This window comes from Balaenoptera acutorostrata, chromosome 5 (genome assembly GCF_949987535.1).
Source record: "Balaenoptera acutorostrata chromosome 5, mBalAcu1.1, whole genome shotgun sequence".
Lineage (NCBI taxonomy): Eukaryota > Metazoa > Chordata > Mammalia > Artiodactyla > Balaenopteridae > Balaenoptera > Balaenoptera acutorostrata.
The window spans coordinates 62,124,447-62,139,229 of NC_080068.1; the positions used below are offsets into that span (position 1 = coordinate 62,124,447).

At 31.7% G+C, this 14,783-nt stretch overlaps 1 protein-coding gene across 6 annotated transcripts in view; it reads right to left on the reverse strand.

The window, feature by feature from the left end:
• The window catches only part of ADGRL3 (adhesion G protein-coupled receptor L3), an 846,510-nt gene that overhangs the window by 666,529 nt on the left and 165,198 nt on the right, over nt 1–14,783 (reverse strand). For all 6 annotated transcript variants that reach the window (XM_057547223.1, XM_057547222.1, XM_057547220.1 and 3 more), the window contains exon 2: nt 14,694–14,762. The gene's annotated coding sequence lies outside the window, so the exon portion shown is untranslated. The remainder of the gene's footprint in view (nt 1–14,693; nt 14,763–14,783) is intronic.

The following is a 14,783-nucleotide window of genomic DNA, read 5'->3' on the forward strand; positions in this document are numbered from 1 at the left end:
AAAAACACACTTTCAACATCAATGCCAAACTAGTCAGCAGTGCCCTTTTCTAAATTATATTAATTCCTATTATGAAAAATATTAAAAAATCATTTCTATTCCTGTTTCACACAGTTCATTTAATGTTATTTATCTATTAGTAAATATCTGAATACTAACTGAAGTAAGCAATTTTCATTTCAGATATCATGACATATGAATAAATAATAATTTTAGTATCATTCAATTCTATGGAAAATTTCTATTTCCGTATACTTTCTACTTACAAGTAAGGGATTGTCCTGTCCTATAAATGGTCCATTCAGTACTTTTATTTCTAATTAGAATATGTGAATAAATTCAAGTAACCCTAGTATACATTATTCTTTCCTTTGCAATAAGAAAGAAAAAAGGACTGCTGTTTGGGGTGGGGGCGCTGTCAGGGAGACAGTTGTAGAAGGAGAAAAAGCACAGGCAAAAGAGAAGAAGGGAAAAAGAAAGACAGGTTTCCTTTATTTAAATGTTCTCTACATCAGATCTGATTTGCTTATTTAAATGAATATTCGATTTTCACAGATCCTCTGAATATGTTGGTTCATATTTCAGGGGTATACCAAGGAAGTCAAACATGTGTTTTAAAAAATAAGGTGTTCTGTACCAGTGGCTCAATATATGGTGTGAGAGGACAGAAGTACAGAGGAAGCCAAAAAGGTGGAGTGGCCAGCCAACCTAGGGAAGCCAGGAAAGGCAGAAAAGAAGATGCTATTTGACCAGGTATTAACTGAATCAGGCTAAGGTTGACGGATAGGATTATCATGAATTAAACTTGCTAACCAAGTCCAGATGATGACTTTAAATATGAAATCCTTTGCCATGTTTTAAATGTTAAGAGACAAGAAAAAAGATAACTTATCTCAATGAAAAAAATACGTTGTTCAAGTTGAACTGTGGTGCCGTTTACTGTCAATATATTTACAGAGACTAATAATTCTCACCCTTTGATATCTAATGAAGGGTCTGCTTAAATGGATATTTTCAATCGATCAAAATCCAAATTCAAAGCTAAAATCTCATATTCTGTATGGAATTTTAGATTTCCAAAGGCTGATTTCTTACTTAATAAATTACTTTATCTCATTCAACTATTTCTTCATTTTAATTCTTAGACATTTCACAAAGGACACTGACAAATTTTCAGGATTGTAGTTTCAGTGAAACATTGTTCAATGAATTTTTTCTCAAGGCAAAATAAAATATAGCAAAACTAACATTACCTTGTTATTTCATCATTCAGAATCTAACCTGTTGGGTGTGATAAAGTCTTCTAAAATAATATGAAGAATGGTTCATTCCAGAGCTTCCAACAGTTCCAGATTTACTTACCTGTTCAAAATATGGTTTGGTATGGTTCTCCAGTGACCGATTTATTACTCATCCATTCTATTTCTACAACTATACACTCAAAGGATCTTTGGAGTACAATACAGAGAAGAAGTAGAATCTTTAAGTTTTAAAATCCCTTCTTTGAAGAAATCATCCTTAAGAGATAAGAGATTCAACATAGCCCTCTGGAGCCTGAAAAGACCAGTTACTATTTTTAAAATTTTTATGAGAGATTAGCAACTCCTGCAGTTATTCAAATTTTCCCAAGATAGGTACTCACATGTGGCACTTACAAAACATAAGGAACAGAACAGGACTAATCTCAAGCAGCATCTTAGAAACAGTGGTGTTCCAGCTCTATGGTGCAAAAGAGGGAAGAAAAGTTGGTGAGGAAATAGACACATAGCTAACTAGGAACTGAGAGGTAGGAAGATGCTGTGAAATTCACAATTCTCTGGAGGATTCAGGTGGTCTCTGAAGGAGTTTTAAAGAGCAAAACTTCCAGAGATCATGTGTTTTCATATTTTCATATCCCCACATTTGCACCCATTTCCCTTTTGGATATCTTTTTTTTAACCGTTTGGTTTTTAATGCTGACCAGACCACAGAAATGGAGGGTAATTCTGCTTCAATCACATTGGTCCTATTCCTTAATTTCTTTTGTAAAATTATTTAAAATTTGAAATTGAGAAAGTTCTGTGAGAAGAACAAAAAGACAAAATTGTTACGGGGGATAAAAACAGAAGTTATATTAACATGCAAAAAAGAAAAAGTTTGTTGCTTTAAAATCCTAACTTTATACAATTTTTTAATAACTGGTGAATGACGATGTAATGATTTGATGACATTTTTCATATAAGTGAACTCCTAGAAACTGCACTATTGCTGTTGTTGTTATACATTATTTTACAGTTTTAACATATCTTTATTATATTGGAAACTATGAAATATAAAACCTTATTCTACTAAATCAAATTTCCATTCCTCTCAGTGGCTAGTCTCTTCTTCACTAGGTCAATGGATTATCAAAAATTTCATGAAAATATGTTTCCTAGTACCTGGGACACAATAGACACTCAGTGATGTGAATTTGAATGTGAGAAGCATCAAAAACACCAGTCAGGGACTTCCCTGGCAGTCCAGTGGTTAAGATTTCACCTTCCAATGGAGGGGGTACAGGTTCAATCCCTGGTCAGGGAGCTAAGATCCTACCTGTCTTGCAGCCAAAAAAAACAAAACATAAAACAGAAGCAAATTTGTAAATTCAACAAAGACTTTTAAAACAGGCCACATCAAAAAAAATCTTAAAAAAGAAAAAAAACACCAGTCAAAGCACTGCATGAATACATGTTATTGGTGTCAATTTATAAACTAATTTGGTAGATGGAAAATACGTAGATTTATAGTAAATTTATAGTAACTACATTATACATTAATATAACAACAATAAAATTTTCCTCCTAGATAAGTTAAAGTTGGATGTTACAAAAAAGTCAGTGATGGGGGAAAGCCAAAAGTGTCTTGGTTACTCTTCATATTTACCTATATTATACAATATGTTGTCAGAGATCAAAGCCCTTCAAATGATAAAATACTCAAGAATTCAGTTCAAATGAGTCAAGATGGCAATAATTTTCCAATATAAGTCAAAATAAGAACCTCTCCTTCCAGATTAATATAATAGATGCGTTTTAATGTAACTTGATATATGTACATTCTTTAAAAAGTTTCAAAGTACCCATTTTTTGTTGCTCTATGGCATTATCAAAGATAGTAAAAGATGTGGGTTTTTTACTTTAAAGACTTTATCATCATTAATGGCAGAAATGGGCCAGCACTTTGAGTTTGCATTCTAAATGTATTAAAGATGAATATGCATAATCGGAAAAAATCTAATGTTATTTAATTCATTTAAACTTTTTTAGAAATTTACTTTCTGCTATAACTAAAGTTAAAAGAATTTTGTTACTGGATATCACATACGTACAGGAAATGTGGCAAGCATTTGAATGAAAGGCACAATGTAAGTAGTCCTTCACAAATAAATCCTTTCCCTCTTTAGCTAACATAGGCTATAAGTAAATGCAAATTGGAAACAATCTCAGTTCAGATGTGATCTTCAATTTATGGCAAATATAGTTTAGTGGAGACTCCATTAGCTCATTATTCCTTGTTTGTCTATTAGCATTAGCCCAAGGTGCTCTCTTAGAAGAAGGGATAAAAAAGCAATTAGTGTTACTCTTTCTAAACTAACAGTTGAGCTAGTCCCCTCCATATCAATGTTTTCTAAATTGTTTTATATTAAATTTATTCCTTGGCATTTTATTGAAGTTCATGCCAGTTAAAATATTTCCAGCTATCACTTTCTTATCTATTACAAATGGGTTGCAATTGGCTATTTCTTAAATGAAAGCTCTAATTCATTGTGATATTTTGCTGAGTGGGTTTAACCTATTATAGCCCTCATACTTTTATTATATTTATTGCATAGGATTAACCTAATAGTATATTTTAACTGCAGCTAGGAACCAGTCCAGTTGAGATAGAAAGCACCTGAAATAACATAATACAGTAAAGCAAAATTGTTAGAAATGATTTGTATAGGATTTTGCCCAGGGATAACTTTTCAGAAGCTATATATTCAGCAAAGGTTTTATAATACACTTCCTCTGCTCTTTCCCTATTAGCAATTCTTTTCAAAGGCAGTATCAGAGGGAATTATTGCTACAATATTTACTGAAACAGGTATAATGATAAGAAGCATTCATTTTCTTTGGATATTTATTTATGCCCAGAATAAATATCCAAACTTTCATTTTCAACTACTTATCACGAGATTATCCATAAAATGACAATCCAAAATATTACTAATTCAGTGTATTTAATCAGGGATGAAATTAAATTGAAATGAAAAAGAACTCTATTAAAAACTTCATTTGTGGAATAATTAATAACATCAAGGATTTCTTCACTCATGGCTGAGAACACTGAGACACAATATAAGAAAAAGTGTTTGTCTACAAAATTCAGTTTCTTCATTCAAATTGACAATGGAGAGTTTACATGATTATACATGCATTACCACCAAGTTTCATAAAAATCTAGCCATTCACAATTTTTGGCAACAAAGCAGCAAACAACTGCTTGCTTCCATTACACTTGTAAGAGGCAATTTGAGAAGCTACTCCCCAGGAATTAAATTTTGTGGATAAACATTTTAGCTAATTGCATTATTGTTCTCAGAATACTGAAGGCAGCAGTAAGCCAAACCAAGAAATCCAATTTCTTTATTTCTTTTTTTTTCTTAAACAATTAAATTCTCCTCCACTAACACATCTTAGGACTCAAGAAAAAATGCATATAATGTATATGAGATGAACTAAAAAAGATATAAAAGAAACTTTTATTTAAGTGTAAAATTTATAATGTTTTAAAGAAGAAAAAATGTAGTCCTCCTGAGCTAAATAAGTTCTAAAGGTATATATTTCAAAGGTTCGTATAAAAATTCAGTGGAGAAAGTTCAGTATTTGGAATTTCATCAATGCTGAGAGCACTGGTGTTTGCAAAAAGTTCACAGAAGATGGTAGCTATCAGTTCAAGCCCTCTATTTCATGTTTCTTATCTGATGGTTTTATCCCACCTTTAATGAAACTCTCACACTTCCAAGAGATGTTGCTCTTAAAAAAAAACCAGTATCACAATAATAGCTATATTATTAGGTCTCTAATAAATATATAATAATATTAAAAGGGTCTTTTAATGTACTTAAATTTCCTCAAGTATCTTTACCTAATAGTCTATCACCCAGAAAATTATATTCCCTAGAACAAAATATTCACTATTTTCTAATGAATACTCTAAGAATATCTGTTCTCTTAGAATGTCCATTCTCTGTTCTCCAGTAGTAAAATCCTTCCCATATGCTACCAATTCTGCGAAGCTTTACTAAGGCTTTTTATTCAGAATTACTTACTTCCTTTTTCTCATGTTTCTATTATAGTATTTAGGACATTATAATATATCTAGTTTTACATGTTTCTGTATCCCCAGCTAGACTTGTGAGTTTCTCTATGTCAGGACAGCACCATCACTCCAGAACACAGCAGAGGTCTTATGCACACCAGACACTAATATAATATGTACTAAGTTTTTTAAAAGCAAATTAAAATTAATGTTTTAATCTTCATTCCTCTTCAAGATTTACGATGACATTCTTAGCATTTGAAACATGTTACTTAATGTAGTAGTTATTCTGCATTAAGCAAGTGTAACCAAAGATGATGTTTTTAATCAGTCTCCTTTTCTTGTGATTATATAAGCTTGAAATTGTTTAGGAAAAAATGCATATTTATTCTGAAAAAAGTTGAGAATTTATTATGAAGCCTGTGTTTCATAATTAAGGGGAGGTATTAATTCAATAAGTTTTTATTGACATTAGAAATTCTGGAAAAATCTTAAAATACAATTTTCAATAAAGATCTATAACACTAAAAAATGGGGATATCAATTTATATTTACTCATGTAAATTCTTAATATAAAACAAAATCTAGAATTTTTCAAATTACTTAACTTTTTAAAAATAATAGGGAAATTAATGATTCTATAATAGTTAAGCTTTCTAGAATACCTAGTGGATTTCTTCCAAGCACCAAAACTGGTTTTCATAGTTACATGTATTTTTTAAAAGTCTTTTAAAATGTACCATATATATCCTTGCTTTCTGACAAAGTATATTAAACACACACAAACGAACTTTTCCTTCTCAATGACCCAAGATCACCACAGGATTGCAGCATCCTATTTTTTTAAGAGCAAGAAGGTCCTTTATGGATAATCTAGTACTACCCTCACTAATTGGACAAATGAGAATACTATAATCCAGAGAGATTATATGATGTGCCCTAGGTCTCACAGCAAGTTAATGGTGAGACCAGACCTAGAGGGAAGGTAACCTGATCCAGAGGTGTTCCTAATAGGAACCACATTTGTAAAATATGTATTATTCAAAGGCTCTTAGATACATATGGAAACTTTGCTCTGACATATAATAGATCCAGACTGCTACGTTTACTAAATTTTTTATGATGACTTTCAGTGGTTATTTGGTCCCCATCCTTAATATACAGATTCATGCTTAGTTTTTAGTATTTCTACTCTTTATAATTTTTATTTTCATCTCCTGGGTCTTGGATGCTAGACGACCAAATTTGTTAGAACATATTGTAAACTATTTTCTCAATGAGGGTCTTTTCTATGTAAAAAGTGCTTTAGTTAGAATAAAACAGTTCATGTTGTATCCAGTGCAGAAACAGTTAAGCTGCGGTTCCTGTGGTTAGTTGTTTGGGGATCACTTACTAAAGGAAACAAGACACACTCCTAAAGAAAAGTGAAAAATATCATGGAAGGAAAAATCATGAAAGCAGCATTTTCCAGTTGGATGATATAATTTTTTCTACTTAAATTCAGAGACCAATAAAAGTAGGTCCTGCCATAGTCAAGCTAGTGTTAAATAATTAACAGCTTAACTTAGCACTTGAAGATTAATGTTTTTGCACAACAATTTATATGATAACAATGTCACATAAAATACAAATAAAATAGAAACAAAATACGGCTAGAAATACAAAATACGAACAATAAAAAATTAATATATACACTTACCACGATCCAGCAACTTTTAGGTATTTACCCTAGAGAAATGAAAATTTATGTGCACACACACACACACACACCCCCCGCATATGAATGTTTATAGCAACTTTATTTTCACCAAAAATTAGAAACAACCCAAATGTCTTCATCAGGTGGATGGATAGTTGAACCATGAGTCATCTATACAAGGGAATTCTGCCCAGCAATAATGAATGAATGAATTATTGATATACTCAAAAACAAGTTAAAAAGGCATTATGATGAGTGAAAGAAGTTAGTTTCAAAAGGTTACTTACTGTATGATTCATTTATATGATATTCTGAAAAATCTGAAAATATAAGAATGAAGAACAGAATTGTGGTTGCTAGGGGTTAAAGACACAGGCAGAAAATGACCACAAAGGGGCAGCGTGGGGGAATTTTTAGGTGATAGAACTATTTTGTATCCTAGTTGTGGTGATAAAAACACAGTTCTATACAAGTCTTAAATCTCGTAGAATTGCATGCAGAAAACAAAACAAAACAAATACTATAAGCATAGATACACAGATCTACAAAGACAGACAAATAACACTCATGGTTGCATGGGTATACACATTTAATAAAATTCCTCCAGTATTTACAAATTCCTAAGTAATTTTAAACACATACAGGCAATAAAAATTTTTAAATGTATATACTCAGTTTAAAAATTATTAAAAAATCCCTCTCCTGCAAAAAACAAATAAAATCAATAGTCAATAATGAACTATTTTTAGCTTTTTAGCTATGGCACAAAACCCCAATCTATAAATATTTATGGCCTAGAGCAGATCTCTCTATATTCAACATAGCATCCCTAATTTAGGCGGAAAAGACCAGCCTTTTTGAACCATCATATTATTTTCAATGCCATAAATTAGAGGCAGCACTGGATAGTTTAAGATAAAGAAGATCTGGTCAAGTATAAGGTTCAGGACACAAGATTCTGTCCAGGGCACTGCCGGCTCAGGGTTTACCCATCAAAATAAGAAATAATGGAAAGTGAACATACAATTGTCCTAGAGGTTTGACTAAACTAGTATACTTCCCACATAATGTGCAAATTTAAGATTAACTATTATGTCAGGAAAAAGCTGTATATCCATTTACAGTTTATTCTCAACTAGTCTTTTTGTTTTATTTGTAATGTACTGAGTTAAAAAAAAAAAAAACATGTTCAGGTATTTTCAAGATGAATAAAACTAAAGGAGGTCTGGTTGCATTCCAGTATTATAGTGGACACTACGTTGTTTGCCAAAGCAGGAAAAGTCATAGGTGTCCAAAAAAGAGGAGATGAAGAATAAACTTTGCTTGCTCAGCTAGTCAGTCTCTCTTATCACACAATTTATGTATAATTATTTTGAATGGTCAACGTTTTTGAATTTTGTTTTCATTATATTTTACTTTCATTTTAGATATTCATCACTGTTCTGAAATATGAATGTTTCAGGTTTAGGGTGATGAGTGTGGTAAGTTATAAAGTGACATGCTACTATATATAGAAATTGAAATTTGTAACAATTATCAAAGAAAAGATATTTTTAATTGAAAATGATTTTCTACCTTACAAAGATTTTAATACAACATTCCCTAAATGGCAGGCTTTTATCAGACATCTAAAATGTAACATTTGAAAATGACTAAGTAAAGAAGGTGAGCATTTAGGTAAATTGAGAGCTTATGGAAATGAAACCTTCTGGAAAGAAATTTTAACAATATGTATCAAAAGCTTTAAAAAGAGTCATAAACTTAAACCTAATAATTCCACTGCTAAAAATCTATTCAAGGAAATAATCACTTATATACCAAAAGATTTATATAAATATACGTTTATCTCAGTTTCTCTCAGTAGTATTTATGTTGAGTAAAATACAGTACAATGCTAGTAAGAAGGTACTTGCCCACTTATGAGGCTATGAATAGTGTTTATGTATATTTATTTATTTAAAAAGATAACTAAAAATTTACACGAAAACATTAACCGCTGCTTCCTCTGGGTATGGGGTTATGGATAATATACTCTTTCTTTGCAATATTTCTAAATTTTCTATAATGAGTATACATTGATTTTATAACATCTAATAAACATTTTAATGATTAAATTTTAAATTTTTGATATTTTAGAACAAAAGTTTTAACAAAAATGTTTAGTGAGAAAAGCAAAAATACTGATTCAAGGATATTCAGTAACTGGTTATAACTTCTGTAACCATTATAAACCTCTATTAAAAATAGGTTGCATTTTTGTTTTGGTGAAATAAGTATTATTGTTGTTTTGTATATACTCCATTTACTATTCTTGCTTCACTGCCCATTCTATGGTTTAGATGGCGGCTGACAACTTTTGCCTTGCAAAACTGACTGGCAGCTATCATTCCAATGCCAGGCTTATCTTTATGCAAATTTCCAAAGGTCACCATTTATGCATGTAAATTCTGAAGGGCACTAACTATACAGCTGACAGATTCTGACAGCCACTTTATCTCCAAGAATGGGATAAGCAGGGATGACTGTCTGAATAATTAATGTGCTTTTGCTCTGCCCATGGCCAGTTTCTACATCCTGTACCTTCTGACTGTGGTTTTGAAATTAATTAGAAAATGTAATTCCATAGCAAGTCAAAATATTTTTTAATTCCTATAAACAATTGGGTAAAGAAGTGAGACATTAATGACCTTCAGTTTAAGGTGTGGTATTTTTACAGATCATTTCTACCTAAAGATAAAAATTAACATCTAGCTCTGGACTTTATTTCTGTAAAACACAAGCATTATTATTTCTTTGAAACCATTAATTATTTCTGTAAAAAAACACACACACAAAGAACCCTGCTCCCTAAAGCTCAGTAAAAGGCGTCACCATCCATGGGGTTGCCAGTTTCAAGCCTGAGACTTGTCCCACTGAGACTTCAACTCTCACTAATCAAATACTGTCACTAAGACTTGTCAATCTTACTTTTTAAACACATAGTCTCGAATGTGTTACTACCACTCCGTCCCCGGTGTTGTTGCCTTAAACCAGATCTTTATAATTCCTTACATGAGATATTGCAAATATTTCCAAGATAATCCTCCTTTCCTCTAGTCACATGGCCCCCCACACTGCCTGCTTCCAGAATTAACTTTCTAATATCCAAATCCATGAGCAAGGCCAGTGGTACAATATAAAAGACACATAAAAGTAGAAATGAAAAGGATGCTGTAAAGAGGAAATATTTAAAATCCATTAACTAATGGGATGAGACAATAAACAGAATTGTGTGTAAAGTGGTATTATATGATCTGGAGAAAAATAAAGCAAGAGAGGAGGGCAGGGGAGTGCCCCCAGACAGTTTCAATTTTAAGTAGGTTGTTCAAGGAAGGCTGCCAAGAGAAGAGGATATTTGAAGCCTAGGAAATAAGCCATGGGTGTAACTTGGGAGAGTGTGATTGGTAGAAGGAGCTAAGGCTCCTTCGTAGAGCGGCCTCTTGTGTTCAGCAAATGCAAATGGCGCCTGGAGTGCAGAGGAGGTGGAGGGTAGAACGAGGCTCTCAGGGCTGTACAGTAAAAACAGTGGAGCAAGAAAAACAGGAGAATGTTGTAATTCTCCGGCCAAGAGGGGATTGCAATTTGGACCAAGGTAGTAGCCAAAGAGGTACTCGGTAGCTAATGAATGTGCAATGTAGGTGAAAGAAAATTCAAGATGCACTTCAAGCATTTGTGCCTAAGGAATTGGAAGAAGGGAGCCATTAACCAAAACTTGCAAGAGCATGATGTTCCTGAATTGGTTTTATTATTTTGAAAACTTGATTTGACGCTTTGTGGTTGAATCCATACTAAGAGGTCATTTACTGTGGAAAATATATCTTCTCCAGTATATCCTTCCTTAAAGGCTCAAAAAATTATAGTTTATTTTAAAAACATTAAGTGTTTATAAGTGCTTAAATATACCTAGCTCTATCCTAAATGATATGTGGTAGACGGTTTTGTTAATCCCATATTTATAATAAAGAAATGGAAACAGCGAGAGGATAAGTAACACCCTGAAGGTCATATATAGAATCTGTTTTCAAAACCTGACCTCTTTAGTCTGCTTCCTCTCAGGTGTTTTTGTTTTTGTTTTTTTTTGTATTTTGTTTCTAAAGAAGAATCTAGAGTTTCCGGGGGCTGATAGTGGTGGGAGGGAATGACTACAAAGGGGCACAAGAGAACTGGGGGTGAAGGATATATTCTATATCTAGATTTTGGTGGTACATTCTCACACAACTTTATGCATCAAAATAGAATTGTACATTACATAATTATATAACAATAAACCTGATTTTTAAAAATAATCTAACAAATAGCATAAATTAATGCATGTTGGAAAAACATATATTTTGTCCAAAGGCAAAACAAATCTCTCATACTACATAATTTGTTCTAATACTTTTTTTTTCTGGTTAAAATAATGTTTTTCATGTCATCTTCCAACAGTATTTGGTGATAAAGTAATACAATTTTATTTGTTGCCATATAATTTATCTTGTGTGATTTCAACCATTTTTACCACAGCAGGAAGAACTAGGGTTTTTTCCAATGATTTCATTCCTTCCCGCCAGGAAATCTCAAATAAGGCTTCTAAACATTTATCATAAATTTAGTGAAAATTTGTAAATGATTAGATTGAGCATGACTTCAAACATTGCTGAAAAACCCAGAGAGGTGTGCACTTGTGTTCCAGATGTTATTAAAAGTCTTGCTATTAATGATGCTGTATACTGTCATTAACTTATACCGCAAGACAAATATGTCCTTAGGCCAAGTTTAATCACATATGGTATGAGATTATTTTGTTTTTGCTATCCTTAATAAATCTGAGTAGCTTATCAATGTTTATCATATAATGACTCTGAAAATATCCCTTAATAGGAATAGAGAAAACACCAGCTCTACCATTTTTTATTGTTGACTTATGCATGTATTGTCTAAATATGAGAACCAGTCTAGTTTAAATTTGGCAATAATTACATTTAATGCAATTATCCAAACTCATGTAACATCAGTACACTAAAATACTCTTAAAAACAAACACTGCTATCAAAATCCAATGAGATATCACTTGACATCCATCAGAATGGCTATAATTCAAAATGACAATAACTTTTGGCTAGAATATGATAAAATTAGAACACTCATACATTTTGGTGGGAATGTAAAATGGTATAGCCACTTTGGAAAGCAATTTGGAAGTTCCTCAAAACATAAAACATGCAGTTACCATATGACCCAGCAATTCCACCCCAGGTATATACCTATGAAAAATGAATACATATGTCTACACAAAAGCTTGGATATAAATGTTCATAGTAGCATTACTCATAATAGCCAAAAAGTATTAAAAAAAAACCCAATGTCTGTCAACTGATGAATGGATCAGCAAAATGTGATATTACTACTATTATCCATGCATAAAAAAATTAAGTCCTGATTCACACAAGGGGGAAACTTGAAAACATTACGTTAAGTGAAAAGGGAAAATACAAAAATATCGTATGATTCCATTTATATGGTAAATCCATAGCAGCAGAAGGTATATTAGTGGCTGCCAGGGGATGGGGTGAGGGAGGAATGAGTAACTGCTAGTGAGTACAAAGTTTCTTTTAGGAATGAAAAAAAATTTCTAGATTAGATAGTGGTGACAATTACACAACTTTGTGAATATACTAAAAACCACTGAATTGTACACTTTAAAAGGGTGAACTTACAGTACATGTATTATATTTCAATTAAAAAACAAGGAAGCAAACATTGTCAATCATTTAACACTGTAAAAATTCCTACCATTTTCCAGGAACTTCATATGTGGGGCCAGTAGCAGTCATTATATTAAATATTAGAAGGCCTTTCTTTCTTATATTGCTTAATGAAAACAACCACCAGGAGAGGTTCTGAAAATTTCTTCTCACAACCTTACAGATACCCTTGAGCACTCCAAAGAGACAGCTTAATGGAAAATTAAGCACTCGTCTGGCAAACATGATATATTACATGGGCTGCTCCAAATCTACTTTTCCAGACTCATATCTTAACATTGTTCTACCACGTGTGTAACCCTTCAGCAACAAAGTAAATATCAATCCTTCAGTGGCCATCCCTTGCTCTATATGCTCTTTCACAAGCTGTTCTGTTAGTCTGGAATGCATGACCTCACCTTCTCTGTCTCAACAACCTCCACAGTGAATTTCACAGCCTCCATGAAGGTTTCAAGAGCCTCCAGCAAAAGTGAGCTGCTCCCACGTTTGTTTCCTTAGCAGTTTGCAACTGACCCTTTTAAAATGTATATAATAATCTCTATAGAGCTTCATATCTTTCCCACCAGCATTTAATTTCTCCAGAGCAAGACATCTAAGTTTTGCTTGGCTTAATTTTTTTTAAAAAAATGATTCAATCAGCCTATTCAATCAGTCTATTTTTTAAAAAATGATTCAATCAGCCTAAATTTATTTCTTTCACTAAGTACCAAAAAACCCATTTTATTCAAGTCAGTAAAAGAATGTCTGTAAAATTTATCTGCCAATATATAGATAAGCTAGCAAATACAAATAAAGTAGATTCAATCATATCTATTCTGGAAAAGAGGGATAATATTATTTGTTTGCATTTGTGAATGTATGCAGAAGAAAGCAGTGACAAAGAAATTAAAACAAAAATATCTAAAAGAAGAGACATCAAGGGGAAAATTTAGTATCTACAAGGGTGAGTGTAATGTTTTTATAGTCTTAAGTTAGTACTCTTAGAGTAAAAAGGAAAATACAGAATCTTTGAAAATAGGTTTATAATGATTTATAATACATACAAATTATATTAACAATTCAAAATTAAATGAACATGATTTTAATATAAAGAAAATAAAAAAGTTATTTCTACTTTTAAGCCGCATATTTATAAGAATTTACATTCTAGAAATTACAAAATTGCTTTAAGGAAGTTATTAACTTTAGTAACTTCAAGAAGAAAGGAAATTCCAATTTATTGTTGATTGATTAATATAAAGGCCTGTTTAGCCTTCAAATGATTGCTGAACAAGATGCAAATACGTGTACTGGCCTAAGGTTATACTCCTTGAAGTCTCTTATGTTGTACTCTATAAATATATTTGTGATAAATAAAAACACTTTTGAAAAGAACGTGCTTTATGTTAAACAGTTTGGTCTGTAAAATGCATACATTTTATTTCCTAATATTGACATTCACTATCACAGATATGTAATTGAGAGCAAATGGAATGAATTAAGCAAAAATGGCTTTAATGAACTGTGTCATATACATGTACTAATTTCTTAAAAATCTAAATATCTATTCCATATTAGTTAAGAGAGTAAGACAGCGATGTGTCTTTTAAAAGAGGTAGAAAGCTACTGAAATTATTTATTTTTAGTAGCTCATTTATTTTTCATATAGCTGGAGTACACTTCCTCACAACAGCAAATACTTTGAAGTATATTATTTACATTTTTGTTCACAAGAAATGTCTACTTTCCAAAAATATGTAAAATTTCATCTCAGTAGCCCATTAAACAATGTTAAATTTTCAATATGATACTTATAAAAGCAGATACTAATTTGAATATAAACATATTAAATACACTTTGAAATTACTAACAATCATGATTCCCAACAATAATTTAATAATTACCTTTATTTGCTCTTCAGTTGCTAAAAATCCATGTTTTTTTCCTCCGATTTACTGAACATTTAAACATTTCTGTAAAAAAAAGTTAATTAG